This window comes from Leptodactylus fuscus, chromosome 4 (assembly GCF_031893055.1).
Source record: "Leptodactylus fuscus isolate aLepFus1 chromosome 4, aLepFus1.hap2, whole genome shotgun sequence".
NCBI classification, from domain to species: domain Eukaryota; kingdom Metazoa; phylum Chordata; class Amphibia; order Anura; family Leptodactylidae; genus Leptodactylus; species Leptodactylus fuscus.
In genome coordinates, this window is record NC_134268.1 from 164,653,603 (window position 1) to 164,667,767 (window position 14,165).

The window sequence follows — 14,165 nt, forward strand, 5'->3', positions numbered from 1 at the left end:
ATCCTTATATTTTTAATGATTTTATTTTACAATTTGAAATAATAATAATAATAATAATAATAATAATAATAATAATAATCATAGTAACAATAATAATAAATAATAATAATAATAATAATAATAATAATAATAATAATACTATAATATAGGGATGAAATTTATATCAGAGTATTTTCTAGGCCTAACAATCTGTTTGGATATTGCTGGTTGCATCCAAACAGGATGGAATTGCTCAGATGAAGTTAGTTTTGTCTGGAGAATTGTACCTGAGATTTTAGGCATGAGGTTATGCAAAGAAGGTGCTTCATAAAGCATACGCTAGAACAAAGTCTACCGAATGCAATGATCTATTGCTGAATGATCATCGAAAAAATAATTCTCGCTTCAGCAGCACATATGTTAAAATTGGAACGATACAGAGAAGATTAACATGGCCCCTGCACCAGGATGAAATGCAAATTTGTGAAGCGTTCCATATTAAAAAAAAAAATAATAAAAAATTATTCTCCTAATATTACCCAATGTGTATTGTTTATTATTAATCAAATTATGGCCACTTCTGTTATCTGATCTGGAACTCAAAAATGTAATAGGTGAGTCACTGAGCGTTACTTCCAGAAGAGGCAAAAATCTAAAAGATATTTTGCTTCTTAGTCACTTAGGAATGAAATCTACACATCAGAATATATGGCTGAGGTCCAATTTATTTGTTATTTATTAATCTTAAAGAGGGTTCGAGATGTGGGAATCTTGACAAAAAGCTTTTGAAATATTTACCCAATTGGTTGGAGGCATACTGGTACACCGGTAAGCTATCTTACAAGTTTACTGAAACATGACAGGTGAATTGTATAGTTGAATTTTATTCTGCAGTGGTTATGCTCAGATACAAACGAGATTCTATATGTATCAAATCAAATTAAACAGGCTTTATTGGCACGTCCGAATAGATATTTGGCATTGCCAAAGCTAGTAAAGTGTGGCAGGGGAGTTGGAGTCGGGGGGGGGGGAGTGGTAGGTATGGGTGGGGGTGGGGGGTTTGATTTGGGGTATAACAGTCCGTGGAGTCTCATCTTCCTCTTAGTTGGTGGCCGCTATATGGGGAGGTGGGGTGGAGTGGGTGGTTTGGGGTATAACAGTCCGTGGGGTCTCATCTTCCCATTGTTTGGTGACAGCTGGACACGTATTGGGCAGCGATCTCCACAGTGGCCTCTTCTTCTTCCAGTAGGATGTAGAGTTTCCTCTTCTCGTCTGCAGATATGAAGTCTGGCATGTGGGCTGAGAGTCTTTGGAAGTATACGGCTCTCACAGCTGAGTATTTGGAGCAGTGTAGCAGGAAGTGGGTCTCGTCTTCTAGGGCCCCCTGGTCACAGTGCTGGCACAGTCTGTTCTCCCGTGGCTTGTACGTCTGCCTGTGTCTCCAGGTTGTGGGCGCTCAGTCTATACCGGCTCAGGATCTGTCTGTGTTTGGGGTGGCGTATTCTCTCCAGATAGGTGGCCATGGTGTAGTCTCTTTGCAATGATGTATGTATCACACACATGGCGTGGCGTAGATTGCAGTAGCCCAGTTATGAGCTGGGAAGGGGGGGTAAAGCATTCAGTTGCATTTATTATCAGCAGCACATCTCTGTGTACAAAGGCCAATGTGCTGCCAATTATATTGGATCTTTTATGCTGCATAAATGAGGAAATTTACCCACAAATGATTTTGCTTAATTGTTAACTGTCTGTCCGCACAATTACATGGGACGAATATAAGTTTGTTCCCATGACCACTTGTTCTCTACTGAACTAATAAGTCCTCAGAGTTAACCCCTCAATTTAGACAGTGAATTCTTCATATTACCCTATTCACAACACATGCAAGCTCAAAAAATTGTCAAGTAAAAAAACAACCTTTTTTATGCCAATGACAATTTTTTTTTTTAAAAAAATATGACTATTGGAAGGCAGAAATAAAAAAGAAGTAGAATTGGAAAAAACCAAAACAAAACAAAACTGGCTGCATTGGAAAGAGGTTAATATGGATCTATCATGATACAAATTTGGGCCATTTGACCTACGTTCTGAACAAGATTTGCAGTCATAATATTATCCGTATAAAATACATATTACAGATGTCTGCAGAGGCATAACTTGAAGCTCTTGATCTCAAATGCAAAATTTGTAATGGGTTTCAACTTACCCTGTGTTATCTATAATAATGGTGTCCTAGGGTTTGTAGCAATTGCTACCACCGTACCCCCTATTGCTACGCCCCTGGCTGTCTGCAGCAGGGCTATATGGCCACCTTAAGTGGTGGATTGTTATTGAGCTCACTCAGTGACCAGTGCGGTAGACCATAATAGCTCATGTATATTAGTGTATGCTGGTAGTTTTCTTAAATTACTTTTGAGTATGTATTTTACGAAAAACATCTGCTGCTCACAATGGAGGGAATCATATTGTCATTCATTATTACTGCTTTCTATGAGTCATATGAACAGGTAGGATGTACAAACCAAGGTCACGAGGAATGAATACTGTTTTTGGATAGTTCTCATATTACTTTTAAAGTCATAAAATATTGTTTAATGCTTTGTTAGCACTACAAAGGCTTGCACTTCAAAGACAATACAAAAAGAAAAATGGTTGACTCATACCATCCTTGTCCATTCAGATGGATGTTTATGTTGTAAAGGAGAACAGTCCATGTTACGACCGCATCCAGTCTGTCTACAGCTTAGCTCCTAATTCTGTGAATTCCAGTATTACCGTCAGTCTACTGTCTGCATTATTTGAGTAGCAATGGTAGACCCATGATCTGGCTGGAGCTTACAACTTCATAGATCACTATGGTGCAGTGAGTTTGAGGAGTGTATGCAGTAGGGAAACAACATTTGGGGCAGATAAACCCCTTTAATATCAGTAGCCAATTTCCAAAAATGTTCATTCCAATGTGTAACTGTACAGATACATAGCTCGGCAGGCCTCAGGCAGAGGACCCATGTTGTCACAGGTAGTGAAAGGATCTTGGCGTGACCGCTGAGACCAATCAGCAGCTTCAGCACAACTCCAGAAGATGCTGCTGGAGCAGTTGATCCTGGAGGCACAGGAGTTCCCCGATTCAATGGGGACAGGTGAGAAACCTTTTTTTATTTTTTTTAAAAAGGCTATTCAGGTGCTGCCTACAGTTCTGACAAAGACCCCCAGTTTTTAGTAAAAATGGGTAACTAATTTATGCAAATGATGCTCACCGAGCACCCTGGGTATTCCCCAAGGCCAGCGAGCACCCTCCTGCGTCATACCTCTGAAATGCTCCTCCGTTCCTTGTACTCCTCCTGTACCGCCTATATCTTCTGTAGTCTCGCTCCTGGTGGTTGAAATCATGTGAATGCACATTAATGCTCCGTTCTGAGCGGTACTGTGCATGCCCGAGCGCCCTTTTGTTGTAGACCATGCAGTTCTCTGTGGAATAGCCTACCCCGGAGCTGTCACAACAATCACAGCATCAAAAAAGGCTTACCTCAGGGCTGCTTTAACCATAGGGCCCATGGTGCCCTTGCACTTGGCCCTAGAGTAGTGAAAGCCCCCTTGGGACAGCAGGATAGTCCTACATTTGCTGTAATGCTGATCCAGGCCGTGGGTTTGGGCTGCCCATAACTTCACCTTATCAGTGAGGACCATAGCAAAGCAGAGGGCACCAATCTACAACAGCAGCTGGAGGGGGCATTGTAATGTGGGCACGTACCATGTTAGGGTTACTTTAGAAGTATTAGGCTGCATTCACACTGAGTAACGCTGGCGTTTTTTGTGCTTATTTTTGAACATAGCGCCGCGTTAACGGTGGGTGGAGCTAAATTTGCCAAGACATGCCCAGCGCACAGCACATTCTATCCCTCTTTCTGTCCTTTGAAAGTTGGTAGGGCACTGAGCCACAAGGCAGGCATTATACTGTGTGTGGACCACTTAAGGGGGTATTATAATTTGTGCAGATCAGGTATTTCTAAGTGGTGGTGATGGAGGGTCCCACTTATGAAACCTTCGAACTGAGTCAACCAATGTATTAAAATATCCCTGGCTTAGTTGCCTTTTTAGAGAAAAATATCATTCCTGTTTATAGCAATGTACAGAATGTCATGCCCTTTCCTACCCCCTGATGGAACTTGATGAACATATGTCTTATTCCAACCGTTCTAACTATGTTACTACATTACCTATTTGAAGGTAGTGACATAGTACGTGGAATTATTGTTTCTGTTGCTTTTAGATAATTTTTTTGCTTTTCTGTCTAGTACCTCAAATCAAAGTACTGCTAGGCATTTACTCTTAAAGGGGTTGTCCAAGCAAAAATGGACAACCCCTTTAACTTTTAACTCAGCTGAGGGAAGTGAAAAGTAAAAAAAAAAAATCATACTCACCAGTCCCTGATGCTCCGTTGTCCTCCCGGTGCGTTACGGTCCGTCTACTCAACGGGTCTCTTCCAGAGTTCCATTCATTGGCTTCAGCAGTCACATGGTGGTGTGGAAGAACTGGGATGCCGGAGCATGGGGGGACAGGTGAGTATGCATTTTTTAAATTTTTTACACTGCCCCCGGCTGATTTAAAAGTTAAAGAAGTTGTCCAATTTTGCCCGGACAACCACTTTAAGGCTAGGTTTATGTTTCTTTTCCCTTTTTACATTCAACATATGAGCCAGGAAAGAGCTTGGCATTCACGTCAGACTTATCCATGGGCCCCCATTCCTTTAACAATGGTAAAAAAAAATGTCCTTTTGGTCCCTATCAGTCTGGTATGCATTAGGCCGGATTCACATGGGGTTTTTTGGTACGGAACCTGAGGCGGAGGCCACCTCAGATTCTAGACCAAAATACGGGTAGCTGCGACTGGATGCCGGTGCAGTGCACTGGCATCCAGTCTCGCACTCCGCTCTGGATTAGGCCCAAATGAATGGGCCTAGTTGAGAGGGAGTGTCTTCAGGCGGATGTCGCGAATCCACCTGAAATAATGAGCATGTCACTTCTTTTTTTCGGAGCCAGAACAAACGGCTCCTGGAAAAAAAGAACAGCCCGGCTCTCAATGATTTCAATGGGAGCCGTCTTTTTGGTCAGGATTTTGAGGCGGATATGGCCTCAAAATCCTGACCAAAATACCTGTGTGAACTTACCCTAAGTCTACCATTTTCTTATTGTACAGAACAGCTTAGTCTGCTGCATTTTCCTACACAGAGTACAAGTGCATAAAAGGTATATCATGCTGTTTGCAATTTTTAACAGTTAGGCCTATATGCTAGGGAATACTCCTGATTTATATGTCTATGTTTATAGAGTTGGTTCAATCATAATGTGAACAAATCTTCTTGTGGCGACATGCTCTTTTGTTGCTTACCAACCATCAAATGGCCACTAGGTGGCACTTGTCAGCTGAAGTTCTGTTAAGTCATGGCTTCAAAGACAATGATGTGGGAGAGCATCTTAGTATTTTGTGTATTTAAAGTGCCTAAACGCTTAAAATTTATTAACACATTATTTCTGCTGATAATCTAAGAGACGTCAGTGCATATAGTATCAGTGATTGAGTCTTGTGAAATCAAGGGTGGACTGTCAGACAAGACGTGTAAATGAGGACTCTCTACAGGTTAGTGCCATCACTGCAAGTGAGCAACTACTGAGACATGACATCAAACAATAACTATCCAACAATCACATATAGCATACTTTGTGTTTATAGGCGCTCTATCTTTGGGAAAAGTCATTTTTAACTAATCACATCCTTGCATAGCCTTTAGAAAGGCTATTCCACACCTACCTTTAGTATGTAGATTGCCTCAGTGGTTTTTGAACAAGTCCGTTTTTATTCATATGCTAATTGGACTAGATGCATCGTGCACCCCCTTTGCTATTGTTTTCTATGGGTGTATACAGCACAGGTTGCTGCTGCTGACTCAGCTTCCTGTTTGCAAACACACATAGGAGATAATAGCAGAGAGGAGTGCTGCTGGGAACTTCCTGTGCTGGTTGGAAGCTCATTAGCATATGCATAAAAACAGACTTATTCATAAACCACTGAAGCAATTTACATACTAAAGGTAGGTGTGGAATAGCCTTTCTAAAGGCTATGCAAGGATGTGATTAGTTAAAAATGACTTTTCCCAATGATAGAGCCCCTTTAAGTCTAACTGCCTAAAAAATATAATATGACATGTATACACATGCTGTCCATTCCATAGATAAAAAAAAAGTTTACCACCTATGATACCTCCTTTAAGTATAAACCAAGGAGCTCATACTATATATAGAAGAACCTTTAGGGCTGTAGATTCATGGAAAGCATTTATCATTAAAAGTTTTTGCATAACAAAGGAATACAGTTTTTGTTGCCGCAGCCGTTGAATGCAGCCACGTAAATGTAAATTGTTCCCTTTCAGTGGGTGTCTAGTGAGCCCCAAATGCCTTTACTGTGTCATTCAATGGCAAAAACATATTATTAAACCAAAGTTGCAATCAAGTGATGTCACAGTACAGGGAAAATGTACATCATGATGTCACAATATAGGGTAATGCAGACACCGATTTTATAGCATAGAAATAATACACACATTGACGATAAACGAATAAATAGCTCAACAAACTTAAGCTAGATCGACACTTGCGCTGGGCTCTGTTTTGTTCAGGTCTGCCGGGGGACCACCAGATGTCCGTCAAGTTTCAGCCACTTTCAGTATAAAGTGCAGGACTTTTCTTTCAGTTGATTTTCGGCTGAATCTGCGAAGGAGACTCAGAGGCAGATGTACACCTACAAAGTATTGTCACTTTACTGTAATAATGCAGAGTGATGTCACAGCACAAGAATAATGGTATTATTAGTATATCACATTTTATAATATCGCACAGGATTAACACGTACAAAAATGCTAAAAATGACATCACAATAAAGAAAAAAATTACTTGAACAAAGCTATCATTTATATTTTTTGTATCAAAGTCATTTATTGTTCCACATGAGAGAACCTGTAAAACAATTATTTGTGATGTGGAATGGAAAAAAATACAATTTTGACCTTAGTTTGCGTTTATTTTAATTGCATTCACTGTGTGGTAACATTTAATATATTAACTTTGTTATTCGGGTCAGTATGATTACAACAATACCAAACTTATATAGTTTTTATTACTCTAAAAATTTTTATAAGGAAAATGTTTGTTTTTGTACAGTGTTAGCCAGTGGATATGAAATATAGATATAAAAAAACCATTGCTTTATTTCACCATTTTTAAACACTCATAATTGTTATTCTTCCAATAATACAGTTTTTGCACATTTTTACAAACTTTAACCAGTGTCTCAATCGTTGGTACGAGGCACTGCAATATTTTAATTACACCCAGTAGTCATTTTACTCTTAAGTTTCTAGGAGGAATAACAGAGGAACATAGAGAAATGGAAAAAAAAATGCTGAACATGTTCAAGACCCCTTATAGGTCAGTACAAAAAGGTGATAAAATAATATATAAAATAAAAAAAATGGAATGAATTAAAGTTCCCATTTGAAATATAAACAAAAAATAAAGGTGAATTCCATTGTTTAAAAGAAAGCCTCGCAATGAGCTAAATGTCATTTTTAGTCACTGTGCCTCCCACAAAAAAGGAATAGAAAGTCATCAAAAGCTTGTATATACCAGAAAATGTTAGTCGTAAAAACTGTATCTCACCCCACAAAAAAAGAGCCCTGACAAAGCTGTCAGCAAAAAATACTAAAATAATTGTAATGATTCAACTGAAAAGTTAAACAACTAATTCCCATTCACATATTGCTTTTTTCCCACTGCAATTTTCTGTGGTCTTAAGAAATGTTCTATGTTGTGGCATTTGTGGTATTTTATCTCCTATTGCAAACCACCTTATGTAATCTGTATGTAAAAGCTACATGTGCAGTTTCAGTATACGGCACTACCTGTGTGGTTCTTAGAGTCAGTTCCCCACCACAAATATGTCAAGCATGTTTTCCCAGATTACCATAGGTCCTTGAAGTCAGTGAGCCCTGGCATCTGCTTATCTGTGCTAGGTGCTGACCCTATCCTTGAACACAAGCAACATATTTTGCCTTTGGTGCTATCTATGAGTATCTATGAGGAATTTAATTTCTTTGCGGCTGCTCGGCTATTTCTGCTAGGAGAGAGTTGTGCACAGTTGAGGCCACTTTACAATACAATTTTTGCCTCGATATAACGGCTGTTACACCAAATGGGATATGGTCGGGGAGCCACATTTTCTACGTAGGTGTGCCTCCCAGAAGTAGGTGGGATATGGAGTATATGGTTATGCTATTCATGTCTTGGGAATAACAAAGGATTATCCAGTTGTATAATGAAAAGTTCTACAATTTTACAATATCCAAAAATTTCCTTGTAATTTTCTAAATCTTTGCTTGATGTCATTCATTCTGCTTACTTGCAGCAGATAAAAATCAGCCTTTGGTCGTGTGATATACACAAGGCTAGTGTTGGGGCAATTTTTTTTAATAGATTTGCAAAAATATCTACATTTATGTTTTTTATCTGTTAAGATGGGGTGCCAAGTGTACATTAATGAGAAATAAAATGAACTTTTTTGCTTTTAGCAAATGGCTGCAATGAAACAAAGAGTGAAAAATTTAAAGGGGTCCGAATACTTTCTGAACCCCCTGTATATGATATAAAAATCCCAATACTAACTGTGTTTTCAACCAATGTTATCTCTGGAAATAATTGAAACTGCAAGTGAAAAAATACAGGATTTCACAGAAAGGATCCAAAATACTGCCAGAAAATCAAAAGTTGTCCTAAAGTTTAGTTACACTTTAAATGCCCATCTGTTGGGAATGGGGGACTGGGACAAGCTGGGGGGTTTTTCACAGTATTTTCAGCTTTACATTTAAGATGTCGCCATGGTGAAGAATGATTCTTATTTTACCTGAATTTAAAACATTAATGTCAACAAAATGGCCAAAAATAATCACTTTAATAAAAAATGTAAAAATTAGAAAAATGATAACTGCTTGACCAGTATATGCCAAAGGTCTGAAATATGGTACTGGTCATTACAGAGTGCATCTATGGAGGGAAGAGCACTATATGACAGAATGAATGTGTAGATTGTGGTACAGTGGGTGATGTGGGACAGTATTTGACAATGTTTGTAAAGCGCTGCAGAATATGATGGCGCTATATAAGTAACCCCTCGTTCACATCTGTGTTTGTATTCCGTTCGGGGGAGTCCACATGGGGACCCCCAGAAAGGAATACCAAATGCAATTGCAAGTGCTGTGCAGTAAAAGCACACGGATCTCCATAGACTATAATGGGGTCTGTGTGCTTGCTGCCAGATCTCCGCTCAGAACATACGGATAGGAAAGTAGTTCACAATCAACTTTCCTCTCTACATGATTCAGGAGGGCAGCGCATGGCAAGCACATGGACCTCATTATAGTCTATGGGTTCCATGTGCGTTCACTGCACAGCACTTGCAAATGCGTTTAGTATTCTTTTCGGAGGTCCCCATGCGGACTCCCCTGAACAGAATACAAACGCAGATGTAAATGAGGGGTAAGCTAAATAAATAAAGTGTGCAGCACTCCTCACAAATGTATACCTCCCAACTTTTGAAAAGTAGAAAGAGGGACATGTGCGGCGCACTGTGGCAAGTTTGGCTCCACCCACTTTTATGTTGACTCCGCCCATTCTCATTCATTTTTTCATGTGCTCCCACACAGTATAATCCTCCGACAGTCACCTGTAAATTATATGTTCCCCCCCATCTCTCCCCCAGTTTCATATACACCCTTCATCTGCCCCCAGTTTCATGTCCCCCCTTCATCTCTGCCCCCAGATTCATGTCCCTCATCTCTGCCTCCAGATTCATGTCCCTCCATCTCTGCCCCCAGATTCATGTCCCTCCATTTCTGCCCCCAGATTCATGTCTCCCCAACTCTGCCCCCAGATTCATGTCCCTCAATCTCTGCCCCAGATTCATGTCCCTCCATCTCTGCCCCCAGTTTCATGTTCCACTTCAATGTGTTCACACATTACACTCACCTTTTCTTTGCTCCCCCCGCCGCTCTCTCCAATACTGTTGTAGGCGCGATGTGGCGTCATCACATCACGTCTACACAGCCACTAGCCGGAATGCAGCGGCAAAGCAAGGAGCTGAGCTCTGACAGCTCCTTGCTTTAGTTGCGTATGGATTCAACTCAGATCTGCGTCCTCTGGACGCAGATCTAAGTTGAAATCGGGACATACCTCCCTCCAACCGGGACCGCGGGACACGTCACCGAAATCGTGAATGTCTTGCGGAAATCCTGCACACAATTAGTACATCCCTGCTCCCCCCTCTCCTACAGACGATTAGTACATCCCTGCTCCCCCCTTCTCCTGCAGACAATTAGTACATCCCTGCTCCCCCCTTCTCCTGCAGACAATTAGTACATCCCTGCTCCCCCCTTCTCCTGCAGACAATTAGTACATCCCTGCTCCTGCAGCCCCCTATATACAGCATGGTTGTGACTAAATACTAGACGCCGTAAAGACCTGGTCCCTACAGCGTCTAGTATTTAGCCAGCTCAGTGTAAGCTGTCTATTTCCCATTACTGGTAAGAACCTTTTTGAAATCAATAAAAGATGGAAAAAAAAAACATTTTCAGCAAAAAGTGTGAGGGAGTTTTCCTTTTCCATGTATCCTATACTTACAAGGTTTCATCCTGGTGAGGTCCTTTCCAATGATAGTATTTAGCTGTCTCACACTGAACTGGATATTTACTATACTCCGTAAGGACCTTTTCCATCTTTCATGTACTTACAGGGTTTCATCCTGGTGAGGTCCTTCCAGTGATAGTATTTATCCATGTATCATATACTGTACTTAGGAGGTGTCAGATGGTATAAGATAGTATATAGTCAGTGTATGAAGAGATCTGTGAGGAAAGAGAACATGTTGTATTGTCTGACGGTCCGTGACCCGGATAAGTGAATCCCCTCATTGAATATAAGGCTGCCATGTGATGACATGACCATTATTCAGTGTGGTGTGAATGTAGGCTTATAATATGAGTACTGTCTACTGCTTATATATAGTAGATAACTGCTGTATTACCCAGAAGCCGCACGGCTTGTAACATTGGCAGCAGTTTTGTGAGTGAATCCGCTGTTTTCCAGTAATATTCACTATACAATTGTATAGTAAACTGTGCTGAATGTATGTTAGGACGGGTTCACACCTGTGCTCGCTCTCCGCTTTGCAGGTTTCCGTCCTCTGCCCAAGAAACTGGACAGGAGACGAAAACTGGCAGTCACTTTTCATTTGAATAGGTTTGCAAAGTGTCCGCCCGTGTGCGTCTTCTGGTCTCCGTGGCAAAACCGTTTTTTTTTTAACTGGACACAAAGTCGGACATGCAGGATTTTTTGTCTGGTTAAAAAAAAAACACGTTTTAATCGCGGAGATCAGAAGACGCTCACCAGCGGACACAGAATTCCGGGTTTCCATCAGGGTTTCTCGGGCACAAGACGGAAACTCACAAAGCAGAGACCGGGCGCAAGTGTGGACCTGCCCTTAGATCAGTCCTATTTTGTTACATGAAGGTTTACATTAAAGAGATTATTGGGGCTACGATATTGATTGCCACGGTCTCTTCCCTACTTACCAAGCACAGCGCCAAACACTATATAGAGGCCGTGCTTAGTATTACAGCTCATCCCCATTCATTTCAATTAGATTGAACTACAGCATGGCCGTGTGACGTACAGATTCTACCTGAGTAGAAGTGGAGCTCAACAGCATATTCCTAGAATACTCCTTTAGGCTAAGGCCCCACGTTGCGGAAACGCAGCTTTATTTGTTGCAGTTTTTTGAGCCAAGGCCAGGAGTGGATTGTGCAAAAGGTAGAAGTATAACAACTTCCTATACATTTCCCACTCCTCTTGTAGCCATTCTTGGCTTTGGCTCAAAAAACTGCAACAAAAAAAAGCTGCATTTCCGCAACGTGGGGCCTCAGCCTTAAGGATCTCCATAGTGGAGTTACTTAATTACTGCCTCCAGGCACCTCACATATTAGTAACCCTTAGGCCAACTTCACACGGACATTACAGTATGGGATGCTGAAGCTGCGAGGAAGCCGGAACTCCTAGCATCATAAACAACTATACTGCTGACAACCAAATGTGTCCATGTGAAGCCGGCCTTAGGGTGCCATTACACATGTGGTCTTTATTCACATTAGCGCATGTGCTGTTGTTTCTACTCTGATCAAAACCACACCAGTGTAACGGCAGCCCTAGGGCGGGTTCAGGCTACCCTGGCTAATGTCCATTGATGGATGACAGCAACGAACATTAACTGCAGCAGAGAAATGGACAGGAACAGTCAGTGACCATTCCCATTAACACTAATGTAATCAACATGATGGACGCTGTCTCCCGTCCGTCCTCCGTCTTCCATCGTTTATGTTTAGTTTTCTGACTGAAGAATAAGTTGCGCGCACCGGACATTTTCCTTCCTTTACAAAAATAACGGAAGAAACACAAGAGACAGAAACATAGAGACAGAAGACGGCGTCCTTAATGGGTTTTTTGTAACATTCTAGTCAATGGGAACAGACGCAGGAGGATGAGGAGGCTCCATCTATGTCTGTTGCTCTCATCCTATGACAGATGACAGTAACAGACATGTATAACAGTAGTGTGAACATAACCTTACTCCATCATGTTCTAGGTCTTCCACTACTGTATGCAGAGATCTTGTTGTGCCTTGATGGGTCAGAGTCGCTTTGGTGACACAAGAGGTGGGGGTGGGGTAAGTTATGGCTAATTGGTGGATTTCTTGCTATTAAAGCTATGACACTCAGAAAACACTATTTACACTTATTTTTATTACATTTTATTTTGAGGGCAAAAAAATAAAAAATACATAAAGTAAAAACAGCAAAATCACAGCAAAACATGAACAAACTCACTTTTTAAAGGGATCCTATCATTCAAACGCAATTTTTTTATGACTAAGACGTCGGAATAGCCTTAAGAAAAGCTATTCTTCTACGTTTCCTTGTCTTCTCCGCGCCGCTGTTCACCTGAAATCCCGTTTTTTTGTCTGTATGCAAATTAGTACTCTTGCAGCACTGGGGGCGGGCCCCAATGCTCAAACAGCACTGGGGGCGTCCCCAATGCTGCGAAAGAACTCTCTCCAGCATCGCCTCCATCTTCGGCAGCAACGGCATCTTCATCTTCCGGTGCGCAGTGGGTAAAAATTCAGCGCATGCGCAAGTCGGCTTTGCCAGTGGGCCTCGGCCATATTTCTGTGGCCGCTAACGCGAGCAGGCGCAGTACACTCCTGTAGTTCTATGGAGTTCTTCACCTCTCCCCCCCACACTACACCCTTCACCCCACATCTCCCCCCCACACTACACCCTTCACCCCACATCTCTCCCCCCTGCAGTCCACCTACTGTATCTTCCCCCTTCACTACATCGTTGCACCTCGCAGCAGCTCTCCGTGTTGCTCCACTACACAGGATACAGTGAAGGTCCTGCTTACAATGAAAGACACGCCTATCTGGTCATGTGACCTTGTGACGTCAGAAGGTCCTTACGGTGTCTAGTATTTAGCCTTTACCATACAGCATGGGCTGCGGCTCATATCGGCTCCGGTCCTTTGTAGCGTAGAGTAGGTGGCAGCAGTGTTTCCTGTTTTTGTGTGCAGTGCCCGCCCCTTGCCAGCCCTTCTCCTCCTCCTGCCCCGCCCACCCCGTAATCCTCTGGCGGAAGTGAGAGTCGCTCTCCAGATCTTTAAAGAGCCCGTGCAGGATGGCGATCTCCTCAGCGCACGTCCTAAGATAGAGCTGGATCTAGCACTGATATCAACAACACCCCCTCCCCGCCCGCGCATGGTCAGGACACCCAGTGCACATTAATAACATGTGACGCCTGAGCACTGAGACCACAACACATGGAGGGGAGCCCTGCGCAACTCTCATCACACGCATATTCTACCTCATTGATCGGACTGAAGGAGCGACCAGATCGGACACAAGTCGGGACTGTTGTGGAGAGGCGATTTGCTGCTGGCCAGGACTGTATGAATCACTGAGGCTGGAGAATCCGGGCAGCGCTGCTGGCACAGGGGGGTGTGTCTGGCAGGGAAAACTTGTACGTGTGACCAGGA

General features: G+C 42.1%; 1 non-coding gene across 1 annotated transcript; it reads left to right on the plus strand.

The window, feature by feature from the left end:
* Positions 1 to 379: 379 nt before the first annotated feature.
* LOC142201688 (U6 spliceosomal RNA) lies at positions 380 to 482 on the plus strand. Its single transcript, XR_012715597.1, has one exon. It is a non-coding gene; the product is annotated as a U6 spliceosomal RNA (small nuclear RNA).
* Positions 483 to 14,165: the final 13,683 nt, after the last annotated feature.